We start from the raw sequence: 14,670 nt of genomic DNA, 5'->3' as shown, positions 1-14,670 counted from the left end.
CCTCCCTCCCTCCCTTCCTTCTTTCCCTCCCTCCCTCCCTCCCTCCCTCTCTCTCTCTTTCTCTTTCTTTCTTTCCCTTTTTTTCAGGGTCTCACTCTGTCACCTAGGCTGGAGTGCACTGGTGCAATCTCAGCTCACTGCAACCTCTGCCTCTCGGGTTCAAGCAATTCTTGTGCCTCAGCCTCCAGAGTAGCTGGGATTACAGGTGCATGCCACCATGCCCGGTTAATTTTTGTATTTTGGTGGAAACAGGGTTTCATTATGTTGCTCAGGCTGGCCTTCAACTCCCAGGCTCAAGCAATCCACCTGGCTCAGCCTCCCGAGGTGCTGGGATTACAGGCATGAGCCACCGCACCTGCCCCTCATGTTGCTCTTTTGGTTTGGATGTTCAGTCCGGGCTTTCCAGAGAAGCAGAACGAAGAGGATGTGGTGTGCGTATGTCTTTCATAACAGCACTAATCCCATTCATGTGAGCTTTACCCTCACCACCTCACCTCCTAGAGGCCCCACTTCCGGATACCATCACCTTGGGAGTTAGGATTTCAACATGTGAACTTTGGGGGAAAATAAACATTCAGACATATACCTACAAGTATATTCACACACACACACACACACACTTGTGATAAGGAATTGACTCACTTGATGATGGAGGCTGCAGTGCGAGTTGGCAAGCTGGAGACCTGGACAGCCAATGGTGTAGCTCCATTCCAAAACCGAGCAGGCTCAAGATGTAAGATGAGCTGAGGTCTCAGTGCAAGTCTGAAGGCAAGAAAAAATGATGTCCCAGCGCAAGTAGTCAGGCAGGTGATGCCCTTTTACCTTTGGGAGCGTCAGCCTTTTTGCTCTATCAAGCCTTCAACTGATTGGACGAGGCCCACCCACACTAGGGAGGAGGATCTGCTGTGCTCCGTCTGCCCATTCAAATGCAAATTGCATCCAGAAACACCCTCACAGCCACACCAGAATCATGTCTGACCAAATGCCTGGGCATCCCATGGTCAAGTCGACACTGAAAATGAACCTTCATGGATATGTGATGGTCTTCCCTTGGCTGACAAGGACCCAGCAGGCACTTTGGAAACAGGAGTTTCCTCGACTTTAGGCCCAATTAAAATGCTTCCTTGGCCACCAGGAGGAAGGGGAACTGTGACCATTCACTGCCATTTCCCATCTGGCCAGAAAGAGGTGTCATCTCCATTTCCTCACCAAGTGGAAGGAGAATTATTTTTGTTTTTATTTTTTGAGATGGAGTTTTGCTCTTGTCACCTAGGCTGACAATGAGTGCAATGACCCGATCTCGGTTCACTGCAACCTCTGCCTCCAGAGTTCAAGCGATTCTCCTACCTCAGTCTCCTGAGTAGCTGAGATTACAGGTGTGCCCCACCATGCCTGGCTAATTTTTGTATTTTTAGTAGAGATGAGGTTTCGCCATGTTGGCCAGACTGGTCTCGAACTCCTGACCCCAAGTGATTCTCCCGCCTCGGCCTCCCCAAGTGCTGGGACTACAGGCGTGAGCCACCGTGCCCGGCCGGGAAGGAGAATTCTGACATCAGCTCTGGATCCCGTCTGTTGTTCTGCAGTACCCGCTAAAGCCAGCCTGCTTCCTTGGCCCTGGGGACCTCCATGGAGGAGCAGTCCTGAGAGTTCGCAGGCTCTCAGGCGGGGCATTTAATGGAGCAGAGGGCGCCCCAGGCAAGGATGGATGGTACAGGCACCTGGCCAGGAGGAGCACATGAGGTCCTGGGTCAGGATAGGCCTCAGGAGTAGGTGACGAAAAGACACTGCTAGGGAGAGGAGCTGGCCTCGACCTCATCGAGTCCTTGGAGGTGGTGGGTCTGCTGTACTCTGTGCGGTGTCATTTCCATCCTTTCCAAGGCTGGCATCACTGCCTACACCATCCCGCCAATCTCACCCAGCCTACCCACCTGCCCTCGGCCACCGCAGCCGGGCTGGTGTGGGGATTTGCAGGGAACCACTCGGAGCCTACATGGGGAGCGGGGACAGTGAGGAGCAGGGAAGGGCGGCAAGTCCCAAGGCCTCAGGGGTGCAGGTCAGCTGGGCGCGGAAGGCCAGCCGGGCTCTGCCGGCGCACGAGGCCTGGACGGCAGCGCTCGGGCGACCCCTGGCGGTCATGCTCGGCAGCGAGCCCCGTCCAACACGGGTGCGCAGCGCCCTCTGCCGGCCGATAGGCGTCCTTGCCTTTTCCCAGCCTCTCGGTTTGCGATTGGAGGGTACTGGTAGGATCCTACTTCACAGCTGAGAGACGGAGGCACAGACATGAAGTAATGCATACGAGGCGAAGCTGACTGAGAAGATATATGAACGCAGGTATTCGGACTGAAGAGTCTGCATGAAGTCGAAGGTAATGAATATGACCTTTGGTTATGTCAACAAATGCGTCCACAGAGCCTTTTTTCTCCGCTCAGCCGATCGGCTGGTTCCAGGGAGCTGTGTTGAGCCCTGGGTACCCCACTTTTGAAGTTCATCAGCAAACTACAACATGTTCAGGTTGCGTGAGCACAGTGGTGGGGGACTGGATTTGGAAATCCAGTCGTGTGAGAAATAATGGGAAGAATGGGGTGGCAGGTTTCTGCAATCCAGATCATTCCACTGGCCAGGGCTGTCCTCCGGAGGAGGGAGCATCCTCGTGAAGTGGACATCCCACTCACCAGGGGCCTAGAGAGTGCTAGGCTGGCCACTTGCTGACTGGTCTGGAAGAATTAGAATAAATATAGGAAGGTTCTTTAAGGTGCTCATAGCACCTTTAGGAGACACAGGTACTAATCATTAGGAACGATGCAGGAGGCATGGCTAGTGCTGTGGGGTGGGCACGAGGCTGTCTCCTCTCTTCACTGGGCAGGAGGGGAATCATGAGGTCAGAGTGCTTCGGGAAGGTGGGCACGGCACAGTGTTCTGGCTCAGTCCTGCTGCAGTGTTGGGTTAGAGGCATGGATACCACCTGTGAGGTGGAAACGGAGGCACAGGAGTGTTGAAGAGGGTGCCGCAGGTGGGATTCTCCAGGAGGCCAACCCTGAGTCAGAGTTAGGGGAGCAAAAGATTTATTAGGAGCCAGGCACAGTGGCTCACGCCTGTAATCCCAACACTTGGGGAGGCCAAGGTGAGTGGATTGCTTAAGACCAGGAGTTTGAGACCAGACTGGGCAATGTGGCAAGACCTTGTCTCTACAAAAAATACAAAAATTAGCCAGGCGTGGTGGCACATGCCCGTTGTCCCAGTTACTCAGGAGGCTGGAGTAGGAGGATCACCTGAGCCCAGGTGGTGGAGGCTGCAGCGAGATGTGATTGTGCCACTGAACTCCAGCCTGGGCGACAGAGCAAGACCCAGGCTCAAAAAAAAAAAAAAAAAAAAGAGAGAGAGAAAGAGAGATTTATGAGGGAGCAATACCCATGAAGAAAAGAGAGAGTGTGCAGGATGGGTCGGTAGGCTGCAGTGTGGATCTGTCACACTCACTTCTGGCAGCCCAGTGGGTACGCAGAGCCAGTGCTGCCCATCAGAGGAGCCCTCGAGGGGCGGAATAGTCAGGCCCTTGTATCCTCACCTAGCTCAGACTCCTGGAGAGCAGAGAAGATGCCGACCCTGAGGAAGCCAACAGCTGGAGGCCAACCACCCTCCTCAGAGCTGCGCAGTGCGCCTTCCTTGGAAAGCCAGCAGTGGCCTGGTCTGCCTCCACCCGGAGTAGAGCCTCAGGAAGCTGGGTCTCATGCTCCAAGTCCCGGGGCTGCCCTGCTAGGTCTGCCCATGCTGGGAGGGGTGGTCCCCTACTTGACTGTCTTAGGGTGGCCCTCCCAGTGACTCCATAACAAGGGGTGGTCCCCCAACTGTCTGGGCCCCTGGACCCCTGCTGAAGACAGGGGATGTTTTTAGGGGAGTCCTGCCCCTCAAGGCTCAGCTCTATCAGGGATGGCTTGGATAGGGCCGCAGGCGGCGGCAGTGCGGGGCAGGGGTTCCCCTTGCAGTTTGGTGTGATCAGCAGGCAAAGCTCAGAGTGGAAGTGGCTGGAACAAGGCCACCTGCCTCTTTCAGGGTGACAGTGTCAGACCTGAGCTTCTTGCTCACCTCCAGACCGGGTTCTTGGCCCCCACCTGGGCCCAGCATGCTGGTCGCCTGTGGGTTGGAAGGTCCCTTCCCCTTCTGGGGGCGGTCCACACGTCTCCCTTCACACCCATTACACCCAGCAGTAGGGGCCGACTGGAGGCGCTGGCTCCCAGCCTCTGCCTCCTGTGGAGATGTTCACCCCTGCCACCTGCTCTCATTCCCATCTCCCTCAGGCCCAGGGGTCTTGCCCTGCCCAGGGAGGGGCCCGCCCACTTACTGGTGTTGACAGGAGGACTGGGTGTGGGATGACCACCTGTGCACTCTCAGTTCAGTCAGGGGTTGCCCTGGAGCCCCCTTTTGCCTCCACGCCTTCCTCCTACCACTCACTACTGTGTCCTGAGCCAGGTGCAAGGCAGTCACTCAATCTATTCATCTCCCCTTAACACTAAAGACAAGCCTGGCGGTCCACGTGTGATCTGCACCCCCAGGAACCCTGATGGGGTTGGTGGGGGCGTCATCCTTGTCACTCTTCCCTGCAGCCTCTGAGAGCTCGGACCTCCCACAGTGGGGCTCTGAGCAATGGAGATGGCTAGAAGGTCTTGGGGGAGTGCCCCACAGTGGCTGGCAGGTGGGAGCCAAGGGGCTTCCTTCTAGCTTTGCACCAGGCTCCATTCACCAAGCCCGAAACTGGGAAGGACTCTGCCCCCTTAGGGATGGAGGCTCTTGCATTTCACAGAGGACAAGAGACACAGAGAACGGGACAAGACGTCATCCGAGGTCAGCCGGCATGGTTGTCTGCTCTAGAATCTGGGTCCCTGATGCCTGGTCTGGGTCCTGAAGACAGCGGCTCAAATCTCCCACCACCGGGTGGACAGCTCACGAGTGCCCAATGATCTCCGTTCCCTGCTGCATGGGCTAGGATGTGTATGTTTGAATTTAAGAAGTCCTTAGCACTTTCTGAGCACCTACCATGTGCCAGGTGCTGGGAACATGAAAAGAAAGAAAAACACTGCCCCACTGGTTCACATGCTGCCCCACCAAGTCCTGTCCTGAGAGCACAGGCAGGCTCTGGAGAGCAGAAAGTCTGTCTTCCTTACCTTGCTGGTCTGAATTTCTTTCATTCAGCCACAAGATCTGACAATCCTATTTTTGACTTCCAGTGAGGTTTTGGCAGCCAGTGGGGGCCAAATTTCCCCAGCAAGGCTGTTATGAAAGTGTGTGTGTTCTCTGTGGGGTGGTCTGCCTCCGGGAGCTAGGCTCTCAAGCTGGTTGGCACCGAGTGGCTTTCCTGAGCCAAGCCTGTTGCTTAGATGAGAGTTTATAGATCCAGGAAGCCAGGTGACCTGAGGCTTCATCCCAAACTTGTCCTTGTGGAGACCCCCACCTGGGAATGGCTGCAGGTCCCCACCCGATGGGAGGTGCCGGGAGAGAGAGGGTGGAGCCAGCCCGAGCTGGGAGGCTAAGTACAGTGAATCAGATTTCCGGGGCAGCTGTCACAAAGTTCCCCAAACTGGGCAGCTTCAACAACCCCCATTTATGATCTCGAAATTCTGGACGCTGGAGTCCAAAAGCAAGGCATTGGCAGGGTGGCCTCCTTCTGAGACCCCTGTCTGGCTTGGAGATGGCCACCTTCTGCCTGTATCTTCCTCATCAGTAACTGGAGAGGTTTGCACCAGGTGGTCCTTGAGGGGCTCCCCAGCTCTGAGCCCATGATGGTGCATTTCACCCCCTGGACTGTGTGCGAAAACTTGAGAAGGAGTAGGGAATGGGACAGATATGAACTGTCCTATTCTTGACGGGGTCCCGTACCTGCCCCATATCTACTGCACTAGAAGCAGGGCCCGGAATCCACACTTCAACAAGCTCACGCTAACATGCGAGACCATGCCACGCTGGCCTTTGTGGGGCTCCTCAGCCTGGTTTTTGCATCTGCTGTTCTCATCTGTCTCACATTATTTCCCTGAATTGCACTGCTGTGTCCTGATCTTCCTCAGATACTGCCAGTGTCCTCTTAGAGAGTCTTCTCTTGACTGCCTCCCTCTAACAGTAAAAGTATTTTTTAACGTAATTATGTCATCGATGTTTGGAAGAGAAACACCGATATAAAAAAAATTATTTGTAATGATCTGAAATTGAATGTAACCGGACATCTGATATTTTATTTGCTACATCCAGCAACCATAAGCAACAAGATCCTGCAACCCCAGCCCCCAGACTATAGGCACCACTGGGCATTTATGCATCTTTCTTGGGGGGAGCAGAGGGGAAGGGCTGGCAGGGGTAGCACTGCAGTCCTGTCCCTGCCGCCTGGAGACTCAAGCTCACAAATGGCCCTATAGTCTGGGGGCTGGGGTGCAGGTCCCTTGTTTGCTTAGGGTTCTGGATGTGCAATAAATATCATAATTGTCCGGTTACATTTCAATTTCAGATCAATTCAAATAATTTTTTAGTATCGGTGTTTTCCAAACTGGTGGGACATAATTACGTTAAAAATTACTTGTTTATCGTGTTAGAGGAGGCCGTCAAGAAAGACTTCTTGAAGAGGACACTGGGCAGTGACTGAGTGGAATCAGGGACCAGCAGTGCAGATTCAGGAAATAATGGAGAACCAGAGGAAAGCCAGATGCAAAACATGGGGCTGAGGAGGCCACAAAGGCCAGCCGTGTGCATAGTCTCGCATTTTAGCGTGAGCTTGTTGAAGTGTGGATTCTGGGCCCTGCTTCTAGTGCAGTAGATATGGGGCAGGTACGGGACCCCGTCAAGAATAGGACAGTTCATATCTGTCCCATTCCCTACTCCTTCTCAAGTTTTCGCACACAGTCCAGGGGGTGAAATGCACCATCATGGGCTCAGAGCTGGGGAGCCCCTCAAGGACCACCTGGTGCAAACCTCTCCAGTTACTGATGAGGAAACTGAGCTCCAGGGGGTCTTTAAGGACCTCATCCAAGGGATCTGGTCTGAGGACAGCATGGTGCTTTTGTGTACAGCCAGGTCCTGGTCTTCTGGGGCGCTTCTAAAAGGAGTTTGGGGAGCAGTGTGTGGTTTTTGGGGAGCCCCCACCCACTCCCTGGTGCCTGTGGCTTTGAAGTTAGGGCTTCCTGCGTGGGCCTGTCAGGCCCTGCTGATCCTAGAGGTCTCACAGCTCATGGCCCAGGGTCCCTAAGATTGTGTCCACCTTCTGGCTTTCTGGCCCCTTAACCTTTGGCAAATACCTGCAGGTCTAACTTGAGTCCCTTTCTAGAGCTTGTTTCTTTCTTTATGTTTGAAAGAACATGAAAGAGAGAGAAGGAACAGTTAGAGCTATTTATGGAGCCACAGCCCTAGAAAAGTCCTCATCTGTTCCTTCTCCAAGCAGCAAAACCAACTGCAGGCCTCTGACCTCCTCACTCTCCAGCTCCCGGTGGCCTCCGAGAGCCCCTCGAGCTGCGGAGAGATGCAGACTCTGCAAGCCCCTCACTGCTGGCACCTTCATCACTGAGAGTCTCCACCTGGGCCAGTGGTGGGGGTGGGGAGAATCGAGGAGCAGGAAGAGAGGTGAAGGGACACTGCCAAGGAGCCCCCTGCTGTGTTCTTCGTCCTAGACCCGGGGAGCGCCGGCTTCTCCGCAGCCTTGCCTGGCGCTGCCCTGCAGCTGCCCACTCCCCTTCTGAAGGATGCACCCGGCACAGAGAGACAGGAGCGAGACAGGAAGTGACCTCAATTTCCCCGGCCACAGAAAGGGCGGCTCCCCCTGCCTCTGCAGCTGAGTGTGAGTACCCGGAGCTGAGAGCCTTGCCCCCTGCTCCATCCTCCTCTGTTGGGGGTCTCCTCAGTGTCAGGACTTGGAGAGCCTGAGCACAGGACTTGATCAGACAGGCCTTGAGTGCAGTGGGTACTTATCTGGTGTCTGCGGCCCTGAGGTCTGGGACAGACACTGCCGGTCTTTCTGGGTCACACCCACGGGGCCTGCCAGCTCCCCCTGGGCTTGGCACAGTGGAGGGGAGCCTCTACCACAGTGGAGGAGAGACACACCCAAGGCCCTGGATGTGCCTGGCTCCCTGCAGCTACGGGTGCCTCAGGCCGGCCGCTGGTGGGTCTCAGTTTCTGAGGGAGTGGCAGTCAAGTTGAAGAGAAGAAACCTACAAAGGTGCCCTGTCAACTGCCACACATCCACATACACATCAACAGCCCATCACCGCCTCTTGCCTGTCCTCCCTGGGGACCGGCAGATCATGGGAGGTGACTCGTCAAGGGGAGACACGTTTGGGTGACACCAGCTGAGCTTCCTGTCTTGAGGCTCTTTCTGCTTTCTCATCTTCCTGCGAATGAGCTGCCTTTTGTGTGTGTAAGTTCAAAGGGCCTCTGTCACTGGTGTAACGACCCCATCACACTTGAACATGAAACAAACATCATTTCCCTAAATTAAATGAAATCCCAGCCGCACCTCCCGAGAGGAATCATCCACTGGGTTCCTGGCCGGGGAGGGGTCCTCACTGCATGTGTCAGAGGCGTGTGAACCAGAGCAACTCCATCTTGTATAGGGGCTGGGGAAAATGAGGCTGAGAACTACTGGGCTCCATTCCCAGGTGGTTAAGGAAGTTACAGGATGAGATAGGAGGTCAGCACAAGATACAGGTCATAAAGACCTTGCTGATAAAACAGGTTGCAGTAAAGAAACCAGCCAAAGCCCTCCAAAACCAGGATGGCCATGAGAGTGACCTCTAGTCGTGCTCGCTGCTACCCTCCCACCGGCGCCATGACTTCTGGTCATCCTCACTGCTGCAACTCCCACTGCGGCTCCTCTGTTCCCTGAACAGTCTCCCTACCTCCAGGGGCTCAGAGATGTCCCCACGGGGTCCTCCTGGGTGCCCAGGGACCCCTTCAGGGCTCTTGAGACTGGGGAGCTCTGTGGCTCTTCCAGGGCCCATGCCACAGCCCATGGGCAGTCTGGCAGCCTGGGCAGGAGGCTGGCCTTTCCTACCGGAGGACCCCAAGCCCAGGGCCCCCTTCCTGCTGGGCCTCAGGCAACTCAAATGATTCCTCTCTGGTCTGGCTATGGGAGGTGGTTCCTTCTTGCCTGGGCAGCCCCTGAAGCACAGATAATCAGCTCCCAAGCCCATCCTTCCTTCCCACTCTGGGAGCCTGGAGGAGGGGCACGAAGTCCTGTTTGTCCTTCCAGGGTGGGCGAAGGTGCATTCCTGTCACTTCGTTTCTTGTGCACATACAGTTCATTTCATAGCCATCTGGCAGGCGCTCAACCAAAGACGTCTCATGGCACTGTGGTTCAGGAAAAGATATCTGATGCTGGAGTCCTGCGTGGTTCATAGCCCCAGGCCTCAGCTCACGGCCCTGCCTGCATCTCCAGGCTCTCAATGGGACAGGAGCACCCTGCTGTGCCCATTTTGCTCACCCAGAAAAAACTTTGTAAAAGGCTTTGTATTTCCTTCCCTAGCTAACTGGGCATGGTCACACTGTTTTTTTAGATTCCACTTCCTGTCCCACCCAATCGCAAATGTCCATGGAACCAGCCCCACTAAACGAACTGCATCCGGCTGCCTCTTCCACCTGGGCCCTGCTCTCAGATGGAAGTGTCACCAAACACCCAGATCGCCCCGGGAGCCATGACCCTGCTTCTCTGGGTAAGCACTTCCAGAGCAGACGTAGGCACTCACCAGGTTCCTTGGGCTTGTGCCTTCTTTCCCTGTGGCCCATGCACAGGCCTCTGGCCTGCTCTGCCCAGGCGGCAGCTCTCCTGGGGTCTGGCAAGCTTCCACTGCTCCGACTCTACCAGTCAAAGCCCAGCCCTGGCTCCTGGAGTCTGCAGCAGCACAAGTGGCCTCAAAACCCCAGCCTCCTTCTGCAGTTGAACCCTGTAGCCCTTGGGTGAGGCTAGACCCCAGCGCCTCTCATTTCTTTCTTTGGAATGCAGCACTGACTTGCAGGCAGAGGCTTTGGTCTGCGTATAAGCCCAGACAAGCCTCCCAGGTTCTGCCATTAAGAGTCTCAGGGAATTCTAGAGATTTCAGACGTGAGCACATCCCAAGATGAATTTTTAAAGTATCTTTCAGCAGAGGAGAAATCCCAGTGGCCAAGCTTTAGTTTTCAACACAACAGAAATAGATATTTTAAGTTGGGGAAAAATTATGTGGTCCTGTGCTACCCCGTCCCGGCCCCTTTTCCTGTGATGTTAACAATGCCGTGAACGCTCGCTGAGCCAAGCTGCATGCTTGGGGTTTTTCTCAACCCAGCACTTCAGGTGGCCAGCGCTAACCAAAATTTGCTTATTTATTTATTTATTTAGTTATTTATTGAGACAAAGTCTTGCTCTTGTCGCCTAGGCTGGAGTGTAGTGGCGTGATCTCGGCTTACTGTAACCCCCGCCTCCTGGCTTCAAGCTGTTCTCCTGCCTCAGCCTCCTGAGTCTCTGGAATTACAGGTGTCCGCCACTGCGCCTAGCTAATTTTTGTATTTTTAGTAGAGACAGGGTTTCACCATGTTGGCCAGGCTGGTCTCGAACTCCTGACCTCAGGTGATCCGCCCGCCTGGGCCTCCCAAAGTGCTGGGATTACAGGCATCAGCCTCCACACCTGGCCTAAACAAAGGATTTTATTTGCCCTCCCTGGAACGTCAAGTGCCCTCAATCCTGACTCTGTGAATTCAGATCGGCATCAGCTGTCATCAGCTCCTCCAGCCCTGTCCCCTCACAGGCTTTATCCTGCTTGGCCTCTGAGCAGCACCAGGCCCTGTGCGCCTCTCCCCTCCCCTCCCTCCTCTTCCCTGGGAGACTATTTTGCCTGTTTTCCTCCTGCCTCCCTAACTGCTCCTGCCCTCCCCCCTCCACTGTGTTCTCAGCTGCTGATGCTTCTTTCTGCCTCTTCTTAAGCCCCTTCATCTCTCTTCCTGCACCCCCATGACCTCACTCCCCACCTGGTTACTGGTGGCTCCCAGATCCATGCCTCCAAGTGGGCCTCTGCAGAGCATGATCCCACCAGACTCTCCACGTGGTGGGGGCTGTTCAGACTCACCACTTTTCTCCCCACGCCTGCGCCTCCTCCCGAAATCCCCCTCTGTAAGATGGCATTGCTCTAGGACCGACAGGTTTGCGCACCCGCTGTGCAGTAACAGGTCAATTACATCGAGACAGCAGGGAAATGATAGCAGGGCACCAAGCCAGGAGATGGGAGAAAGTCCTGAAATTCATCTCCCTGAAGAGTTCTGGGCTGGGATTTTTAAGGGGATTATGGAGGGTGAGGGGTTGGGAGATTGGGGTCTTTGATTGGTTGGAGTGAGGGGAATGAAGCCACCAGGAGGTGGAAACTCCATTCTTTGTAAGTCTGTTTCCATGGGGTCCTTGAGACTAGCTGACATCAGTAGTGTCACTGATATGCAAGGACCTGAAAGAATATCTCAAATGGAAAACTTACCATTTTATAGTGTTCAAGTTGTTATCTATAGAACAGTGACGGGGAACTTCACTCTTGTCACAGGGTCTACGTGATTCTGGGGCAATAGGCAAACACCTCTGAGAAAGTGGGTCTGGGAGTGGGCTGGCCTCGTGCTGAATGCTGGATGTGCTGCCAGCTGGGTTTATTTTCCTTTTCCCCTTCCCTACTTCCCAGGTGCATTTCATAAAGCTTGTAGGGATGGTTGCAGCATCTGAGGTGAACACATTTTGAGAGCATCTTTCTAGTCCACAGCAAACCCCTTAGCCAGAGCGGTCCTCCACCCTTGCCCAATGAGACCCTCCCTCACTGGTCTCTGTCACTGCCCCAGGTTCAGTGAGACCCTCCACCCTGAGCATGAGCCCAGCCAGGGTGGGCTGTTCAGTCTCTTCTGGGAATCTGGAGCTGGATTGAACTGGTCTGCAGGTAAATGGGCTTTTATTGCATGAGGGGGATAAGGGAGAGGCCGTTCCCACCGCCACAGGGCCTGGGGCAGCATTGGCTGTGGGTTGGAGAGCATGGGCTGTGGGGAAGGCGAGCTGTGCAGGCAGCGTCAGAAGAGAGGTGGCCCCTGGCTCCAGTTCCGCTGAGGCGGGCCATGGGCGGCAGGGCAGTGCTGAAGGATGCTGAAGGAGGTCCTGGGAGACGAGTGATGTGGCTCCATGGCCAGTCATCCAGGATCTCCAGCCCCAGCCACCTTGACCCTCCTTCCCTCAACACCTTCTCGTGCCCTTGAGCTGCTGCTCCCGACAAGTAGGTGGGTCCCCAAATCACCAGATATTCTGTCATGCTTTGGGTGACTGGACCCCTACATCCCAGCAGCTGTGCTCCTTGACTGCTCCTGAAGAGTTGCCACCCGCCTTCCTGGCCCGCACCAGTCCTGACAAAGGGGCTGAGGGGAGAAGGGCAGGACTGGCCTGCTGGGTCCAGGGTGGCTTGGGGCCAGGCCATTCTGTATCCTGCTTTTATAAAATTAAGCTGTGTTGCTCCTTCAGGCGAAGGGGTGGGGCAGGGGGCACAGGCTCCTCCTGACATCTCTGGCTTTGGGACAAAACAATTTACCGGGTAGATTCTTCTAGCCTGGTCTGAGAACCCAGCAGGCTCGAGACACTGCAACCTGGCCTGGCTGTGGGCAGGCAGGGAGTGGAGATTGCTGCATTGTCTGGGCAGAGGCGCTGGGGCCTTTGCCAGAAGTCTTCAACAGGCCATCTGGTCCCAGAGAGCAGAGCACACAGCCTCAAGAAATACGAGAAAGGCGGCAGGGGCAGGTGAGCTACAAAGAGGGCTCCCCTGGGCAGTTTCATTTTTAGGGGATTGTTTCATATGTCTTCGAACCTTCAGGGTTTTAATGTGTTTGGAGCTGCGCAGCGAAGCCCAAGGTCCTCTCTGTGACCTTGCAACCCCTTTGGGCCTTGGCCGGCTGCCGCTCTGCCCCTTGCCTGCCCTCCAGACTCCGGTAAACATCAGCAAACCTGGATGGAGAGGAACCTTTGATGGTGATGAAGTGGGGAGTAGGTCCTCCAAGTCCTTCCAAAGCCACTTCATCCTTCCAGCTAGCTCCAGGCAAGAGCAGCAAGCTCCCTGTGCTGTCCTGCATCAAACAGGCAAGGATAGCTGGACACAGAGAGAAGAGGCTGCAGGAGAAGTGAAATCACCTCCACAGCCCAGGCAAGGTAGCGGCCAGGGGTGCCTGTATGTCAGCTGTGCAGGAAAGACACCTCCCTGCCCCGCCCCGCTGGTTAGGGAGAGCCTCACTTGCTTTTAACTTATACTCAGTAGGTGTGATTAGCAATGCGGGTCTGAGAGGTTTTGTTTCTTGAACTAGAAACCTTGGGTGGCACCCTTGTTGGGGTAACAGTGAGAGGTGTGGGTGACAGAGGGGAGGGGCCTTGCTGCTTCCTTGCTCTTGGCAGGGGGAGCTGGCTGGTGGATGATTCATTCATTCAGCAATTGTTTATCTTGAGGAAATGGTGGCAAAGGCCCTGTGGGGTGGGCAGTGTCATATGAGGTGTCAGGAGGTGGCTGCAAAGGAGAGGAGCTTGCAGGGGTTAAGGCAGCTGAGGGACCTTAACCCCAGGTAGCGCCTGGCTTAGCTCTCATAGCTGTGGTTGCTGCTTTTACGGTAGATTAGATTTTCCTGAAGCATGGCAAGAAAGAATAGTTGGAACAGGCTAGGTTTCTGAGCAGAATGCAACCTTTGGCAAAACTCTGTAAAATACTCTGTAGCTTAAAACATCCCCATACCTCGGCCAACTATAGTTTATGCTCCTAAACCAGTTCAACAGAAGCCGCCGACATGGCTGCTGCTCTGGGTGGCAGCTGGTGGCTGTCCGTACCCTAGGCTGCAGGGAGGATAGCCCTGGGAGCCCCCAGACCACAGACACAGACAGGCCGGGGGTGGGTTGGGCGATACTACCAGAGGCAGCTGCAAAGGACTCTTGGAGATGCTCCCTCTGTTCCTCCTTTTGCCACCAGGGGCCTGAAAAGCGATTTCCTTCCATGGGAAAATCCAGATCGGCCTCCCTGTCACCTCTTCTTGACCCTCATTCATTCCTCTCCCTGGGATAATCTGACTGTGCCTGTTTAGCTCTGTGGCTAAACAGAGTGGCTCCTGTCAGTCCTCATCTTATGGATTGCCGAGGTCCTGCACCCTTCCCTTGGCCATGCTCAGCTCTGGGGCTCCCTCCCGCCTTGCCTTTACCCCGGGACTGCTGTCTGCCTCCGTGGCTGGGTCCTCTCCTCGGCTCCCTTCTTCAGTAGCAGGGACCTTAGGCCCTCATCCTTGAGCCTCTTCTCTCCCAACCATACCCCTGTACCTGAGCTTGTCCACTCCCGAGGAGAACAGACATGTGCCCAGGCCTCAGAAATCTGTTGTTTCTAGGCTTCCTCTCTGTAAAGTTCCTGATTCATATAACTCATTGTAGGAATCACGACTGGACTTCCAGAGGTATCTCAACTCCATTGTGTCCCAAACTGAACTGGTCCCCTTTCCCCCACATCCTTGCCCCTCCTTCAATATCCTCTACTCGGAGAGTAATGTCACCTCCTAAATACCCAGCCCAGAAGCCCTGGGGTCAGAGGAATGCAGGCTTTGGAGTCAACCACCATACTCAAATCCTGGCTCTACCACCTCCTGTGTGATCCTACCAAGTTCCTGAGCCTTTCTGTGCCTCAGTTTCCCAGATAGCAT

This window comes from Rhinopithecus bieti, unplaced genomic scaffold, assembly GCF_001698545.2.
Source record: "Rhinopithecus bieti isolate Rb0 unplaced genomic scaffold, ASM169854v2 scaffold_15336, whole genome shotgun sequence".
Lineage (NCBI taxonomy): Eukaryota > Metazoa > Chordata > Mammalia > Primates > Cercopithecidae > Rhinopithecus > Rhinopithecus bieti.
This window is presented reverse-complemented; position numbering follows the sequence as displayed.